Source organism: Ranitomeya variabilis, chromosome 1 (assembly GCF_051348905.1).
Source record: "Ranitomeya variabilis isolate aRanVar5 chromosome 1, aRanVar5.hap1, whole genome shotgun sequence".
Lineage (NCBI taxonomy): Eukaryota > Metazoa > Chordata > Amphibia > Anura > Dendrobatidae > Ranitomeya > Ranitomeya variabilis.
Genome location: NC_135232.1, coordinates 791,722,644 through 791,738,609, shown reverse-complemented (window position 1 = coordinate 791,738,609; position 15,966 = coordinate 791,722,644). Strand labels below are relative to the sequence as shown.

At 44.4% G+C, this 15,966-nt stretch overlaps 1 protein-coding gene across 1 annotated transcript in view; it reads right to left on the bottom strand.

The window, feature by feature from the left end:
* The window catches only part of LOC143784679 (la-related protein 6-like), a 105,039-nt gene extending 95,957 nt beyond the window's left edge, over positions 1–9,082 (bottom strand). Inside the window, exon 1 of the mRNA XM_077273198.1 lies at positions 8,957–9,082. The gene's annotated coding sequence lies outside the window, so the exon portion shown is untranslated. The remainder of the gene's footprint in view (positions 1–8,956) is intronic.
* Positions 9,083–15,966: the final 6,884 nt, after the last annotated feature.

Here is a 15,966-nt window from a genome sequence, read left to right as displayed (position 1 = left end):
TCTGGTCAGTGGAGGACTAGTGGAAGGAGGGACCGCAGACAGGCTTCAAAGGCCTAAAATAACAAACAATAGGCTCATGGCAGTTTTACAGCGGTTACATGGATACACGGGCAGCTTGGTGGTGAGTGGAGGAGTAGTGCAAGGAGTGTCTGTCCCAGTACTCCCAAAATATAAATAGATGTTAATGTCTCGCAAAACAACCAAAACAAAAAAAAAGGTGGCATACTTAGGTACAGGGGTGGGCTCATCTGCTGAGTTTCTGACATAGTAATTTGGCAGTAACTATTTAATGGTGCCAATATAGGACACAGACACAGACTACTTTAAGTTGCATCATAGATGTCTACAAATTTGTATTGTCAGTGCCAGACATTGAATGATGTCAGCGAATAGACTAAAGATTGGTGGAGCTGTGCGACATAATTTTGCACGTGGTAGAGCACATTTTGAGCTGGGGTAGGGGGGAACTCTCTTGAGGCCGGCGGGACCGCCCCAGGGCCCCTCATGTTACAACGGTGTGTCTGACGTTGGGTGCGCACCACCACCGCCAGAGACACTACATTGTACTATGAGGGACCCAGTAGCAATGCCGTCAACCAAAAGCGAGCACACCCACCTCTTCAGACAAACAGCAGTCTCACGGGTGCTTGCGCCAAGTCGCGATACCACGGCCCCGTGTGGGGAGTTTTGCCATTTAGGGAGGTGTAAACATGTCATATGCTGTACAATCAGCTGCAGCAAATTAGACATTAGAAAAGTAATTCACAGGCAAGAGCTTTTCATAGGAAAGCTAGGTGTCGGCCGGGCAAGGTGGGGCAAAAGATTTCGAAATCCAGTTGTGGTTCATTTTAATGAATGTTAGATCGTCAACATTTTGGGTAGCCAGACGAGTCCTTTTTTCGGTTAATATTGAACCTGCAGCACTGAATACTCTTTCTGATAGGACACTTGCTGCCGGGCAAGCAAGCTCCTGCAATGCATATTCTGCCAATTCTGGCCAGGTGTCTAATTTGGAGGCCCAGTAATCAAATGGGAATGACGGTTGAGGGAGAACATCGATAAGGGATGAAAAATAGTTAGTAACCATACTGGACAAATGTTGTCTCCTGTCACTTTCAATTGATGCAGCAGTACCTGTCCTGTCTGCGGTCATAGCAAAATCACTCCACAACCTGGTCAGAAAACCCCTCTGTCCAACGCCACTTCTGATGTGTGCACCCCTAACACTCCTAGTCTGCTGCCCCCTGGAGCTCGTGTGAGAACGATCACGTGCGCTGTGTGCTGGGAATGCCTGAAGCAAACGGTCAACAAGAGTTGATTGTTTGGTTGCTAATATTAGTTCCAAGTTCTCATGTGGCATAATATTTTGCAATTTGCCTTTATAGCGTGGATCAAGGAGGCAGGCCAACCAGTAATCGTCATCGTTCATCATTTTCGTAATGCGTGTGTCCCTTTTTAGGATACGTAAGGCATAATCCGCCATGTGGGCCAAAGTTCCAGTTGTCAAATCTCCGGTTGTGATTGGTTGAGGGGCAGTTGCAGGCAAATCTACGTCACTTGTGTCCCTCAAAAAACCAGAACCCGGCCGTGACACGCAACCAATTTCCTGTGCCCCCGGGAAAGGTTCGGCATTAAAAATATACTCATCCCCATCATCCTCCTCGTCCTCCACCTCCTCTTCGCCCGCTACCTCATCCTGTACACTGCCCTGACCAGACAATGGCTGACTGTCATCAAGGCTTTCCTCTTCCTCTGGTGCAGACGCCTGCTCCTTTATGTGCGTCAAACTTTGCATCAGCAGACGCATTAGGGGGATGCTCATGCTTATTACGGTGTTGTCTGCACTAACCAGCCGTGTGCATTCCTCAAAACACTGAAGGACTTGACACATGTCTTGTATCTTAGACCACTGCACACCTGACAACTCCATGTCTGCCATCCTACTGCCTGCCCGTGTATCCTCCCACAAATAAATAACAGCACGCCTCTGTTCGCACAGTCTCTGAAGCATGTGCAGTGTTGAGTTCCACCTTGTTGCAACGTCTATGATTAGGCGATGCTGGGGAAGGTTCAAAGACCGCTGATAGGTCTGCATACGGCTGGCGTGTACAGGCGAACGTCGGATATGTGAGCAAAGTGCACGCACTTTGAGGAGCAGGTCGGAGAACCCAGGATAAGTTTTCAATAAGCACTGCACCACCAGGTTTAAGGTGTGAGCCAGGCAAGGAATGTGTTTCAGTTGGGAAAGGGAGATGGCAGCCATGAAATTCCTTCCGTTATCACTCACTACCTTGCCTGCCTCAAGATCTACTGTGCCCAGCCACGACTGCGTTTCTTGTTGCAAGAACTCGGATAAAACTTCCGCGGTGTGTCTGTTGTCGCCCAAACACTTCATAGCCAATACAGCCTGCTGACGCTTGGCAGTAGCTGGCCCATAATGGGACAACTGGTGTGCAACAGTGTCATCTGCCGATGGAGTGGTTGGCAGACTGCGTTCTGTGGAAGAGCTGTAGCTTCTGCAGGAGGCCGAGGAGGAGGAGGAGGAGGGGGTGCGAACGCCTACAGCCAACTGTTTCCTAGACCGTGGGCTAGGCACAACTGTCCCTAAATTGATGTCGCCTGTGGACCCTGCATCCACCACATTCACCCAGTGTGCCGTGATGGACACATAACGTCCCTGGCCATGCCTACTGGTCCATGCATCTGTAGTCAGGTGCACCTTTGTACTCACAGATTGCCTGAGTGCATGGACGATGCGCTGTTTAACATGCTGGTGCAGGGCTGGGATGGCTTTTCTGGAAAAAAAGTGTCGACTGGGTAGCTCGTATCGTGGTTCAGCGTACTCCATCAGGGCTTTGAAAGCTTCGCTTTCAACTAACCGGTAGGGCATCATCTCTAACGAGATTAGTCTAGCTATGTGGGCGTTAAAACCCTGTGTACGCGGATGCGAGGATAAGTACTTCCTTTTTCTAACCAGAGTCTCATGTAGGGTGAGCTGGACTGGAGAGCTGGAGATCGTGGAACTTTCGGGTGTGCCGGTGTACATGGCAGACTGAGAGACGGTTGGAGACGGTATTGTTTCCGCCGGTGCCCTAGATGCAATATTTCCTCCTACAAAACTGGTGATTCCCTGACCCTGACTGCTTTTGGCTGGCAAAGAAACCTGCACAGATACTGCCGGTGGTGCGGAAAATGGTGGCCTTACAGTGACGGAAGGGATGTTGCGTTGCTGACTAGCTTCATTGGCCGAGGGTGCTACAACCTTGAGGGACGTTTGGTAGTTAGTCCAGGCTTGAAAATGCATGGTGGTTAAGTGTCTATGCATACAACTAGTATTTAGACTTTTCAGATTCTGACCTCTGCTTAAGCTAGTTGAACATTTTTGACAGATGACTTTGCGCTGATCAGTTGGATGTTGTTTAAAAAAATGCCAGACTGCACTCTTCCTAGACTCGGATCCCTTTTCAGGGATTGCAGACTGAGCTTTAACCGGATGGCAACGCTGTGCTCCAACAGGTTTTGGCTTTGACACGCGTTTTGGGCCAGATACGGGCCCGGCAGATGGAACCTGTTGCGATGTTGATGCCTGCTGCGGCCCCTCCTCCACCTCCGCTTCTGACCTACTGCCGCCTGCACCCTGTTCCCCCAATGGCTGCCAATCAGGGTCAATAACTGGGTCATCTATTACCTCCTCTTCGAGCTCGTGTGCAACTTCGTCTGTGTCACTGTGTCGGTCGGTGGTATAGCGTTCGTGGCGGGGCAACATAGTCTCATCAGGGTCTGATTGTGGATCTGTACCCTGAGAGGGCAATGTGGTGGTCTGAGTCAAAGGAGCAGCATAGTACTCTGGCTGTGGCTGTGCATCAGTGCACTCCATGTCAGAATATACTTGTAATGGGCATGGCCTGTTAAATGTTTCACTTTCTAAGCCAGGGACGGTATGTGTAAAGAGCTCCATGGAGTGACCCGTTGTGTCGCCTGCTGCATCCTTCTCTCTTGTTGTAGTTTTTGCTGAGGAGGACAAGGAAGCGACTTGTCCCTGACCGTGAACATCCACAAGCGACGCGCTGCTTTTACATTTACCAGTTTCGGAAGAGGAGGCAAAAGAGCTAGAGGCTGAGTCTGCAATGTAAGCCAAAACTTGCTGTTGCTGCTCCGCCTTTAAAAGCGGTTTTCCTACTCCCAGAAAAGAGAGCGTTCGAGGCCTTGTGTAGCCTGACGACGAAACTGGCTCCACAGCTCCAGACTTAGGTGGAATATTTTTATCCCCACGACCACCTGATGCTCCACTACCACTACCATCATTACCAGCTGACAATGAACGCCCACGACGACCTCTTGCACCAGACTTCCTCATTGTTTTAAAATCTTAACCAAAGTAACTTTATTTGTTGCTGTCAAACAACTTACACGGTGAGCTATAACTTCAGTATGATTTCAATATCCCTTAACAGGTTGGTGAGACCACAAGGAAAATCAGGCACAATGTTACACACTCTGTTTTCTGTGGCACAAAATCACAGAGATGACACACACGCAGGACTGTCACTCAAGCACTAATGTCAATATTAATCTCCCACCTAATTTTTTTTTTTTTTTTCTCAGGGAGACTTTAGAAACCAAATAATATTAAAAAAAAAAAAAAAAAGGCTTTCTATGGCCCACAATTAGAGAGAGAGAGGTGGCACACCCAGGAGTCAAGACTGGCGCACAAGCTGAAAGGGCAATATTACTCTCCCACTGTTTTTTTAAGTTTTTTTTTTATTTCAGGGAGACTTTAGAAACCAAATAATATTAAAAAAACCACAAAAAAAAATAGCCTTTCTATGGCCCACTGAATGAGAGAGAGAGGTGGCACACCCAGGAGTCAAGACTGGCACACAAGCTGAAAAGGCAATATTACTCTCCCACTGTTTTTTTATTTTTTTTTTTTTTTTTTTCAGGGAGACTTTAGAAACCAAATAATAAGAAAAAAAATAAATAAATAAATAAATAGGCTTTCTATAGCCCACTGAATGAGAGATAGCACACACAGCAGTGGCACACAAGCCCTGACTGAGGCCAATATTTTTCTCCCACTGATTGATGTAGTGTTTTTGTGTTGAGGTAGATTTTAGAACACAAATCAAGGAAAAAAAAAAAATGCTTTCTATAGCCCACTGAATGAGAGAGAGGTGGCACACCCAGGAGTCAAGACTGGCACACAAGCTGAAAGGGCAATATTACTCTCCCACTGTTTTTTTATGTTTTTTTTTTTTTTTTTTCAGGGAGACTTTAGAAACCAAATAATAAGAAAAAAAAATAAATAAATAAATAGGCTTTCTATAGCCCACTGAATGAGAGATAGCACACACAGCAGTGGCACACAAGCCCTGACTGAGGCCAATATTTTTCTCCCACTGATTGATGTAGTGTTTTTGTGTTGAGGTAGATTTTAGAACACAAATCAAGGAAAAAAAAAAAAAATGCTTTCTATGGCCCACTGAATGAGAGAGGTGGCACACCCAGGAGTCAAGACTGGCACACAAGCTGAAAGGGCAATATTACTCTCCCACTGTTTTTTTATGTATTTTTTGTTTTTTAAGGGAGACTTTAGAAACCCAATAATATTTAAAAAAAAAAAAAAATAGGCTTTCTATGGCCCACAATTAGAGAGAGAGAGGTGGCACACCCAGGAGTCAAGACTGGCGCACAAGCTGAAAGGGCAATATTACTCTCCCACTGTTTTTTTTAAGTTTTTTTTTTATTTCAGGGAGACTTTAGAAACCAAATAATATTAAAAAAACCACAAAAAAAAATAGCCTTTCTATGGCCCACTGAATGAGAGAGAGAGGTGGCACACCCAGGAGTCAAGACTGGCACACAAGCTGAAAGGGCAATATTACTCTCCCACTGTTTTTTTATGTATTTTTTGTTTTTTAAGGGAGACTTTAGAAACCCAATAATATTTAAAAAAAAAAAAAATAGGCTTTCTATGGCCCACAATTAGAGAGAGAGAGGTGGCACACCCAGGAGTCAAGACTGGCACACAAGCTGAAAGGGCAATATTACTCTCCCACTGTTTTTTTATTTTTTATTTTTTTTTTTCAGGGAGACTTTAGAAACCAAATAATAAGAAAAAAAATAAATAAATAAATAGGCTTTCTATAGCCCACTGAATGAGAGATAGCACACACAGCAGTGGCACACAAGCCCTGACTGAGGCCAATATTTTTCTCCCACTGATTGATGTAGTGTTTTTGTGTTGAGGTAGATTTTAGAACACAAATCAAGGAAAAAATAAATAGGCTTTCTATGGCCCACTCAGTGAGAGATGGCACACACAGGGATGGCACTGTAGCAGAAATGCCAATCTTAATCTCCCACAAAAAAAACAAAAAAAAAAAAAAAACTGTCCTACAATTACTATCTCCCTGCAGTAATGTAAGCCAGGTATGGCAGGCAGCAATAGGAGTGGACTGATGCACAAATTAAATAAAAAGTGTGGACAAACAAAAAAGATAGCTGTGCAGAAAGGAAGGAACAAGAGGATATGTGCTTTGAAAAAAGCAGTTGGTTTCCACAGTGGCGTACACACAGCAATACAGCTATCACGGAGCCTTCTAGGGCAGCCCAATGAGCTACAGCGCTGAGGGGAAAAAAAAAAAAAAAATAGCTTCCACAGTCCCTGCACACCGAAGGTGGTGTTGGACAGTGGAAATCGCTGCAGCACAAGCGGTTTGGTGGTTAGTGGACCCTGCCTAACGCTCTCCCTGCTTCTGACGAAGCGGCAGCAACCTGTCCCTAAGCTCAGATCAGCAGCAGTAAGATGGCGGTCGGCGGGAACGCCCCTTTATAGCCCCTGTGACGCCGCAGACAGCAAGCCAATCACTGCAATGCCCTTCTCTAAGATGGTGGGGACCAGGATCTATGTCATCACGCTGCCCACACTCTGCGTTCACCTTCATTGGCTGAGAAATGGCGCTTTTCGCGTCATTGAAACGCGACTTTGGCGCGAAAGTCGCGTACCGCATGGCCGACAAGCACAGGGGTCGGATCGGGTTTCATGAGACGCCGACTTAGCCAAAAGTCGGCGACTTTTGAAAATGATCGACCCGTTTCGCTCAACCCTAGTTGTGAGACTTCAGAAGCCTGCGATGTCAGGATTCATCTCTGCAGGTTCCACTGGTCGTCACATGGACACTTCACTCATATGCGATTTTCATACATATGGTCCTGTGACAACGAGCTTCTCTTCTGCTTCTCTCAGTTTTTCACTGAACATTGAGAGCATTAGGGAGAGGAGCTCGTGGGTACATGACTAAGTGTGCAAATCGCATATGTCCTTGGTGGAGGGGGGGGGGGGCACCAAACTGAATTCTTGCCCCGGGTGCCAGAAACCCTAGATACACCTCTGGTGCCATGTACATGTATGTGTATATAAATGTGTGCCATGTATGCATTTAAGTGCATGAGAGGCCGGGAAACAAGAACCAAGCGACTTCAGTATTGTTGATCACACTCATTAAACCGCCTGAACTCAACGCATATAAATACAATTGAAATGTTTGAGTGTCATGGAGCAATATGTGAGCATTGGGGGCCTCATTTTAAACGTTTGCCTAGGGCCCCAATTTATCTAAGGCTATGTGCACACGATGCGGATTTAGTGCGGATCCGCAGCGTTTTTTTCCGCGCAGAAACGCTGCAGATCCGTAAAGTGATTTACAGTACAATATAAATCAATAGGAAAAAAAAAATGCTGTGCTAATGGTGCGGAAAATTCCGCATGGAAAACACTGCGGATCAAAAGAAGGAGCATGTCACTTTTGTGTGGATCTGCAGCGTTTCTGCACCCTTCCATTATAGAAATCCGCAGGAGTAAAAAACGCATTAAATCAGCAACAAAAACGCACAAAATCCGCATTAAAAAAAAAACAACGCATCAAATCTGCACCTGGGTTTTCTGCCAGGAGATGCAGATTTTGTGCAGAAAATTCTGCACCCCAATCCGCAACGTGTGCACATAGCCTAAAACCGGCCCCGAGTACATGCATTGTTGCTAATTCTAAAACAGCGATAAAAGGTGCCACATACTGATTGATGTGACACCAGCAGATTATCACCTTTCCTGTGGACAGACAATTACTTGTTTTCAGTAAACCCTGAACCCTTTAGGGTATGCGCCCACAATCAGGAACTGCTGCGGGTTTGACGCTGGGTATTTATGCAGCGTCAACCCCGCAGCGGCCAGCTGCGATAGCATAGTGGATGGGATGTCTAGAAATCCCATCTCCACTATGCGTGTATGTGCGCCTGCGGATACTTATATGCGGCGCGTCTTTCCAGACGGCAGTATGTCAATTTCGTTTGCGGAGACGCTAGTCAGAAATTTAGTTAATAGCATGTATTAAATTTTACAATTGCCAATGTAAAGGTACCTTCACACTAAACGATATCGCTAGCGATCCGTGACGTTGCAGCGTCTTGGATAGCGATATCGTTGTGTTTGGCAGGCAGCAGCGATCAGGATCCTGCTGTGATATCGCTGGTCGTTGAACAAAGTTCAGAACTTTATTTGGTCGTCAGGTTAGTAGTGATGGACTCCAACAACAAATTCAGAGGTCATCAGAAATAAAGAACAAAAAAAAAAACCAAAACACCACACATACACCAACACTGAGGAAACTCGGACCAGTCTCTGATGGCAAAATTGACACACTGACCAAACTTTGATCAAAGGCACTGATGAAACTCACAACATTTTTTTGTGAAAAATCTCAGACATCTGACTGAGCCCTTAGGTTTGGCATGTGCGAGTACCTCACAATCACAGATCATGTATTTAAATTGGATAGCTTTCAGTCATTTCATGCAGTTCCCCATTATTCACATACATGTGCTGCAAGTATCAGTCTTTACTACTGTTGCTTCGCAATACATTAATTCAGATTCACTACAGTTTGTGCAAACTCACCAAACAATGGCTGCTTTACCATTCACCTGCCAAATAAACCATTTTTTCCCACTGTGAAAAACAAAGCCTGCTGGTTTTCACTTAGTCAGTTAATCAAATGAGATCATTTAAATAACTAATTCACAGCACATGAATCTTTCTCTACGTCCATTACTTTAACCCCTTCTAAACCGTCGATTTTCCGATTTTATGCTTCCATTTTTTCCTCCCATTTTTCCAAGAGCAATAATTAGTTTATTATTCCACCAACATGCCCATGTGATGGTTTTGATTTTTGTGGGATGTGTTGTAGTTTTTAATGCCACCATTAATTTCACAACATACCAGAAAAGAGGGGAAATAATGATGTGTGGTAAAACAAAAACACAATTCTGTCATTCTGTCATTGCTTTTTGGGTTTTGATTTTACAGTGATCATTGTAAAAATCTGTCAACGTGATTTTTCATGTCAGTACAATTACAATGATACCAAAAATGTATCGTTTGCTTTCTCTAAGGGTATGTGTCCACCTTCAGGATGGCCGACGGTTTGGACAGAGCGGCAAACCCGCTCCGCCCTAAGCTCCGCCCCCTTCTGTGACGCGATGATGCCGGATGTGTTCATTGCACACATCCGGCATCATCGCACCCCTCGCATAGGGCTCTGTGCTTTACCTTGCGGCGGCGCAGCGGCGCCGCAAGGTAAACGGACATGCTGTGATCTTAAAAGACGCGCCGCATGTCCGGAATTGCAGGGCCGCTGGGTGCGTGTTACCACGCATAGTGATAAAATCCCCTCCACTATGCTGTAACATCTGGGCGCTACGGATTGAACGCTGCGGCTCCACGCAGAGTTCAATCCGCAGCTATTCCGGATGTAATACGGCCCGTGGACACATACCCTTAGTGTAAGTGGTGGAAAAAAAATAGGAAAAATTGTAAAATAAATAATAATTTTTTGCTTGTGTCGCCATTTTCTGAGACCTATAACGTTTTCATTTTTCTGACAATGTAACTATGCGAGGGGTAATTTTGCAGGGCAAGCTAATGTTCTCATGATTGCATATTGGGGTAAATATGATGTTCTGATTCCTTATTATTGGAAAAAAAAACCTCATACTTCTTGTGTGGATTTTTTTCTCATTGTGGTATTTGCCATTCAAGTTAATATATTATGATGGATTGGCTGCAGCAATAACAAATATGCTTTTTTACTTATTTATTTATTTATGTATTTATCAATAAGGAAGAAAAAAGGGGATTAATTAAAATTTTTAACGATTTTACTTTACATAATTTTAAAATACGTTTTTTTAGTTTACAGTTTTTTTAGCTTGCAGATATCTGTGCTAATCTGTCTGAACCTGAACCTAAATGCACGGACTGGCCACAGGTTTCATGATCCGAGCATGACAGCCTCATAGAAATACATGAAACTGTCATGCTCCAGTCAGTAGAGTCGCGGCCAGTCAAAGCATTAGCGGTCCGTGATCAGAGATCCACAAACATCTACATGAGCCCTCAATCCTCAACATGGCAGTATATAGACAAAATTACATTTTCTTATGAAGGCTAGCCAAAGATGTGGCCCACAAGAGGACAAAGATGGTTGCCACAGGGGCCTTCAGCAGGACCACTGCTGCAATGGCAACCCATTGTCTCAGTGCAATTGCATCACAGAGTACAACGCAATGCTATCGTGCTATTTAAATGCCACTATCAGTGATCGACAGCAGCATTTAAATGGTTAAACAGCAGCAATAGGAACAAGCTCTAGTCGCTGCTATTACAGCTAAATATCGCCTTTGTTTACCACAGCCAGCATCTCGTGGGTATGGTGCTGCTCAGCTCCTGAGTCCATCCTATACACAGACTCCCGAAATCTGACCTAATATTACATTACATCTCAAGAAGTGGCTAAAAAACAACAAAATCATTGATTTCCCCTAGTCGGTGGAGAGACACTAAGGCTATGTCTCCACGTTCAGGATGGCCGGCGGTATCGCTAAGCCCCGCCCCCTTTCTGGGACGCGATCATGCCGGATGTGTTAACTCTTCACATCCGGGATGATCGCTCTGTCCCATAGGGCCCTGTGATATGCCTTGCGGGGACGCTGCGTCCCCGCAAGGTGTACGGACATGCTGCGATCTGAAAAGACGCGCAGCATGTCCGGAGTCGCAGGGCCGCCGCGTGCGGGTTTCCACGCATAGTGGAGACGGGATTTCATAAAATCCCCTCCACTATGCTGGAACATCTGGACGCTGCTTGTTTGACGCTGCAGCTCTGCGCAGCGTCAAACAAGCAGCGTTTCCTGACCGTGGAAACATACCCTAAGGCTATGTTCACACTATCAGTATTTGGTGAGTTTTTTACCTCAGTATGTGTATTCCAAACAGGAGTGGGTGATAAATACAGAAGTGGTGACGTGTTTCTATTATACTTTTCCTCTGTTCCTCTCCTGGTTTTGGCTTAAAATTACTGAGGTAAAATAATGACCAAATTAATACTGAATGTGTGAACGTGGTCTAAGGATGGTTTCGCATGAGAGCATAAAAAATCATTTTGAATTTCATCTAGAATATTGGGAGGATTTTTTTCTCACTTGTTATCCGTGTGTAGTCCGTATGCACTCTTTTTTACAAGACCATTTAGGGTATGTGCCCACGTTGCGGATTCTGCTGTGGATTTTTCCGCAGCAGATTTGGAAAATCCACAGTGCAAAACCACTGTGGTTTTCACTGCGGATTTTCTCGCGGTTTCTTCTGTGGATTCCTCTGCGGGTTTTCAACTGCACTTTCCTATTGGTGATGGTTGAAAACCGCTGCGGAATCCGCAGAAAGAATTGACATGCTGCGGAAAATATTCCGCTGCGTTTCCGCGTGGAATTTTCCGCAGCATGTGCACAGCGGTTTTTTTTCCCCATAGGTATACATGGTACTGTAAACTTTGGGAAAACTGCTGCCGATCCGCAGCGTCAAATCTGCTGCTGATCCGCAGCAGAATCCGCAGCGTGTGCACATACCCTTACAGTTTCCTATGTTACAGAGCTGTAATGTATCCGTAAAAAACAGATGCTACTGCGGCTGTGTATGACAGGATTTTTTCTCGCACCCATAGACATTAACGGGTGACTCATTCACTCAAGAAACCAGTGCATGCTGTGATTTTTTTTTTGTCACGCAGATTCGATCAGTGAAAAAACTTGCTAATCAGAACTGCCCTATTGAATAACATTGAGCCGTGTACTGATTGATTTTTCAGGGACAGCATTCAGACCAAAAATACCTCAGTGTGAACAAGCCCTGGTAGTATGTTCACAGTAAGCTTTTTTGAGGTGTTTTCCAAAACCATGAGGAGTTAAAAAACCACAAGTTTTGGTTAGACAATTGTGAAGTTTCTGCTCCAAAAACTTTTGTAAAAAAAAACTCACTGTGAAAGTACCCTTAGGGTATGTGTCCACTTTCAGGATGGCCGGCGGTTTGGACGGAGCGGCAAACTTGCTCCGCCAAAAGCTCCGCCCCCTTCTGGAGACGCGATGATGCTGGATGTGTTCACTGCACACATCCGCCATCATCGCACCCCACACATAGGGCCCTGTGATTTACCTTGCGGCGGCAAAGCGTCGCCGCAAGGTACACGGACATGCCGCGATGTAAAAAGACGTGCCGCATGTCCGGAATTGCAGGGCCGCTGGATGCGTGTTACCACGCATAGTGGAGATGGGATTTGATAAAATCCCCTCCACTATGCTGTAACATCTGGACGCTGCGGATTGAACGCTGCGGCTCCACGCAACGTTCAATCCGCTGCTATTCCGGATGTAAAACGGCACGTGGACCCATACCCTAATGGTATGTGCACACATTCACACGTTCAGTATTTGGTCAGTATTTTATATCAGTATTTGTAAGCCAAAACCAGGAATCAGAGGAAAAGTATAATAGAAACACGTCACCTCTTCTGTATTTTACACCCACTCCTGGTTTTGGCTTACACATACTGAGGTAAAATACGGACCATATACTGAATGTGTAAACATGGCCTTAAACTCAGGTGAACTGAGCCTTTCAAGCAGGAGATGCTTCAGGAAACTCTGGCATTCTTATTACTGAAAAAACTTTTATTTCATTTTTCGGATTGTTTCCTGAGCAATTTTCTGATGGTTCAAATTTTTGGATGGTTTTCTCATGGCTATTGTAACATCTTTTTTATTGTCATTTTCTGGTAATTTATTTTCACTCTATTGAATAATGTAGAAACCTGTGAGGTTTTTTTTAAGATATATTGATGGCAAAAGGCTCCAAAAAACATCCAAATGTCTATCAGGCATCTTTTGAGTTTTCCCATTTACTTATATTGTAAAGTGTAAAGTACAGAGTTAGGCTGGAGTCACACTCAGCGTAAGACAATACTGTCCGTTTTGTACGGCCATAATACGGCCGTAATACGGAGAAATGTTCCCAAAATAGTGATCCGTAGTCAGGGTGTGTCAGCGTATTTTGCGCATGGCATCCTCCGTATGTAATCCGTATGGCATCCGTACTGCGATATTTTCTCGCAGGCTTGCAAAACCGACATCTAATGGATTTATGTGCTCAAATGTTCGGGAAAACATATATACAGTATATATATATATATATATATATATATATATATATATATATATATATATATATATATATGTCATTGAGACACATATATATATATTCTGTATTTAGATGTAATTCAGCGCGATATATGTTAAAAGCCGGTAATTCAATTGCCGGCTTTTCATTTCTCCTGCCTAAACCCGACATGATATGAGACATGGTTTACATACAGTAAACCATGTCATATCCCCCTTTTTTTTGCATATTCCACACTATTAATGTTAGTAGTGTGTATGTGCAAAATTTGTGCGCTGTAGCTGCTAAAATAAAGGGTTAAATCGCGGAAAAAATTGGCGTGGGCTCCCGCGCAATTTTCTCCGCCAGAGTGGTAAAGCCAGTGACTGAGGGCAGATATTAATAGCCAGGAGAGGGTCCATGGTTATTGGCCCCCCCGTGGCTAAAAACATGTGCCCCCAGCCACCCCAGAAAAGGCACATCTGGAAGATGCGCCTATTCTGGCACTTGGCCACTCTCTTCCCACTCCCTGTAGCGGTGGGATATGGGGTAATGAAGGGTTAATGCCACCTTGCTATTGTAAGGTGACATTAAGCCAGGTTAATAATGGAGAGGCGTCAATTATGACACCTATCCATTATTAATCCAATAGTACGAAATGGTTAATAAAACACACACACACATTATTAAAAAGTATTTTAATGAAATAAACACACAGGTTGTTTTAATATTTTATTGCTCTCTCAATCCATTTGCAAACCCTCGCTTGGCAAAATAATAAACGCACAAGATACATACCCTCAGATGAACCGTCACGTCCCACGAGGTAATCCATCTGAAGGGGTTAATTATTTTACAGCCATGAGCTGTGCTAATGCACCCGCTCGTGGTTGTAATCCCCGGGGAATGAAGGAAATCTGAGTGATCTGTACTTACATTGAGTTGCGGTGAGGCGCCCTCTGGTGGATGAACTCATATGATCTCGAGCATGGGAACTTTTCCAAGGCTGCAGTTCATGAGTTCATCCACCAGAGGGCGCATCACCGCAACTCAATGTAAGTACAGATCACTCAGATTTCCTTCATTCCCCGGGGATTACAACCACGAGCGAGTGCATTAGCACAGCTCATGGCTGTAAAATAATTAACCCCTTCAGATGGATTACCTCGTGGGACGTGACGGTTCATCTGAGGGTATGTATCTTGTGCGTTTATTATTTTGCCAAGCGAGGGTTTGCAAATGGATTGAGAGAGCAATAAAATATTAAAACAACCTGTGTGTTTATTTCATTAAAATACTTTTTAATAATGTGTGTGTGTTTTATTAACCATTTCGTACTATTGGATTAATAATGGATAGGTGTCATAATTGACGCCTCTCCATTATTAATCTGGCTTAATGTCACCTTACAATAGCAAGGTGGCATTAACCCTTCATTACCCCATATCCCACCGCTACAGGGAGTGGGAAGAGAGTGGCCAAGTGCCAGAATAGGCGCATATTCCAGATGTGCCTTTTCTGGGGTGGCTGGGGGCAGATGTTTGTAGCCAGGGGGGGCCAATAACCATGGACCCTCTAGGCTATTAATATCTGCCCTCAGTCACTGGCTTTACCATTCTGGCGGAGAAAATTGCGCGGGAGCCCACGACAATTTTTTCCGCCATTTAACCCTTTATTTTAGCAGCTACAGCGCTGAAATTTTGCACATACACACTACTAACATTAGTAGTGTGGAATATGCAAAAAAAAGGGGATATGAGATGGTTTACTGTATGTAAACCATGTCTCATATCATGTCGGGTTTAGGCAGGAGAAATGAAAAGCCGGCAATTGAATTACCGACTTTTCACTAACACCGCTGCGTATTTCTCGCAAGTCACACTGCTGGTCCGTGTGGAATCCGTATTTTTCTCGCCCCCATAGACTTTCATTGGCGATTTTTTTGCGTAATACGCTGAGAAACGCAGCATGCTGCGATTTTGTACGGCCGTAGAACGCCGTATATTACGGATCCGTAATATACGGCTGATAGGACGAGACCCATTGAGAAGCATTGTGCCGTATGTTATGCGAGTTTTACGCACATAGTTTCTGTGCTCTTATGTCCGTAAAACTCGCATGTGTGACGGCGGCCTAACTTCCAAGCGGAAAATGCCAGAAAATGGTCAAGTCACTTAAATTAACCGTTTGTCGTTTTTAGAAACCTAAAGCAGTTAAAAGACATTCAAACGACTGAACATATGAACAGCAAGTTGTTTTTACACAAAAAAAGCATATGATCATTCTTTTGTACATTTTACTGTTTAGGTTTTTCATGTGATTTCCAAGATACAGTAGAATATGTCTGAAAAAGACATCATGTGCACAAACACTTAGTTGTGCATTCACTCATTCATGTGAAATGTCCAAGTTTTGTGTGATTTTTT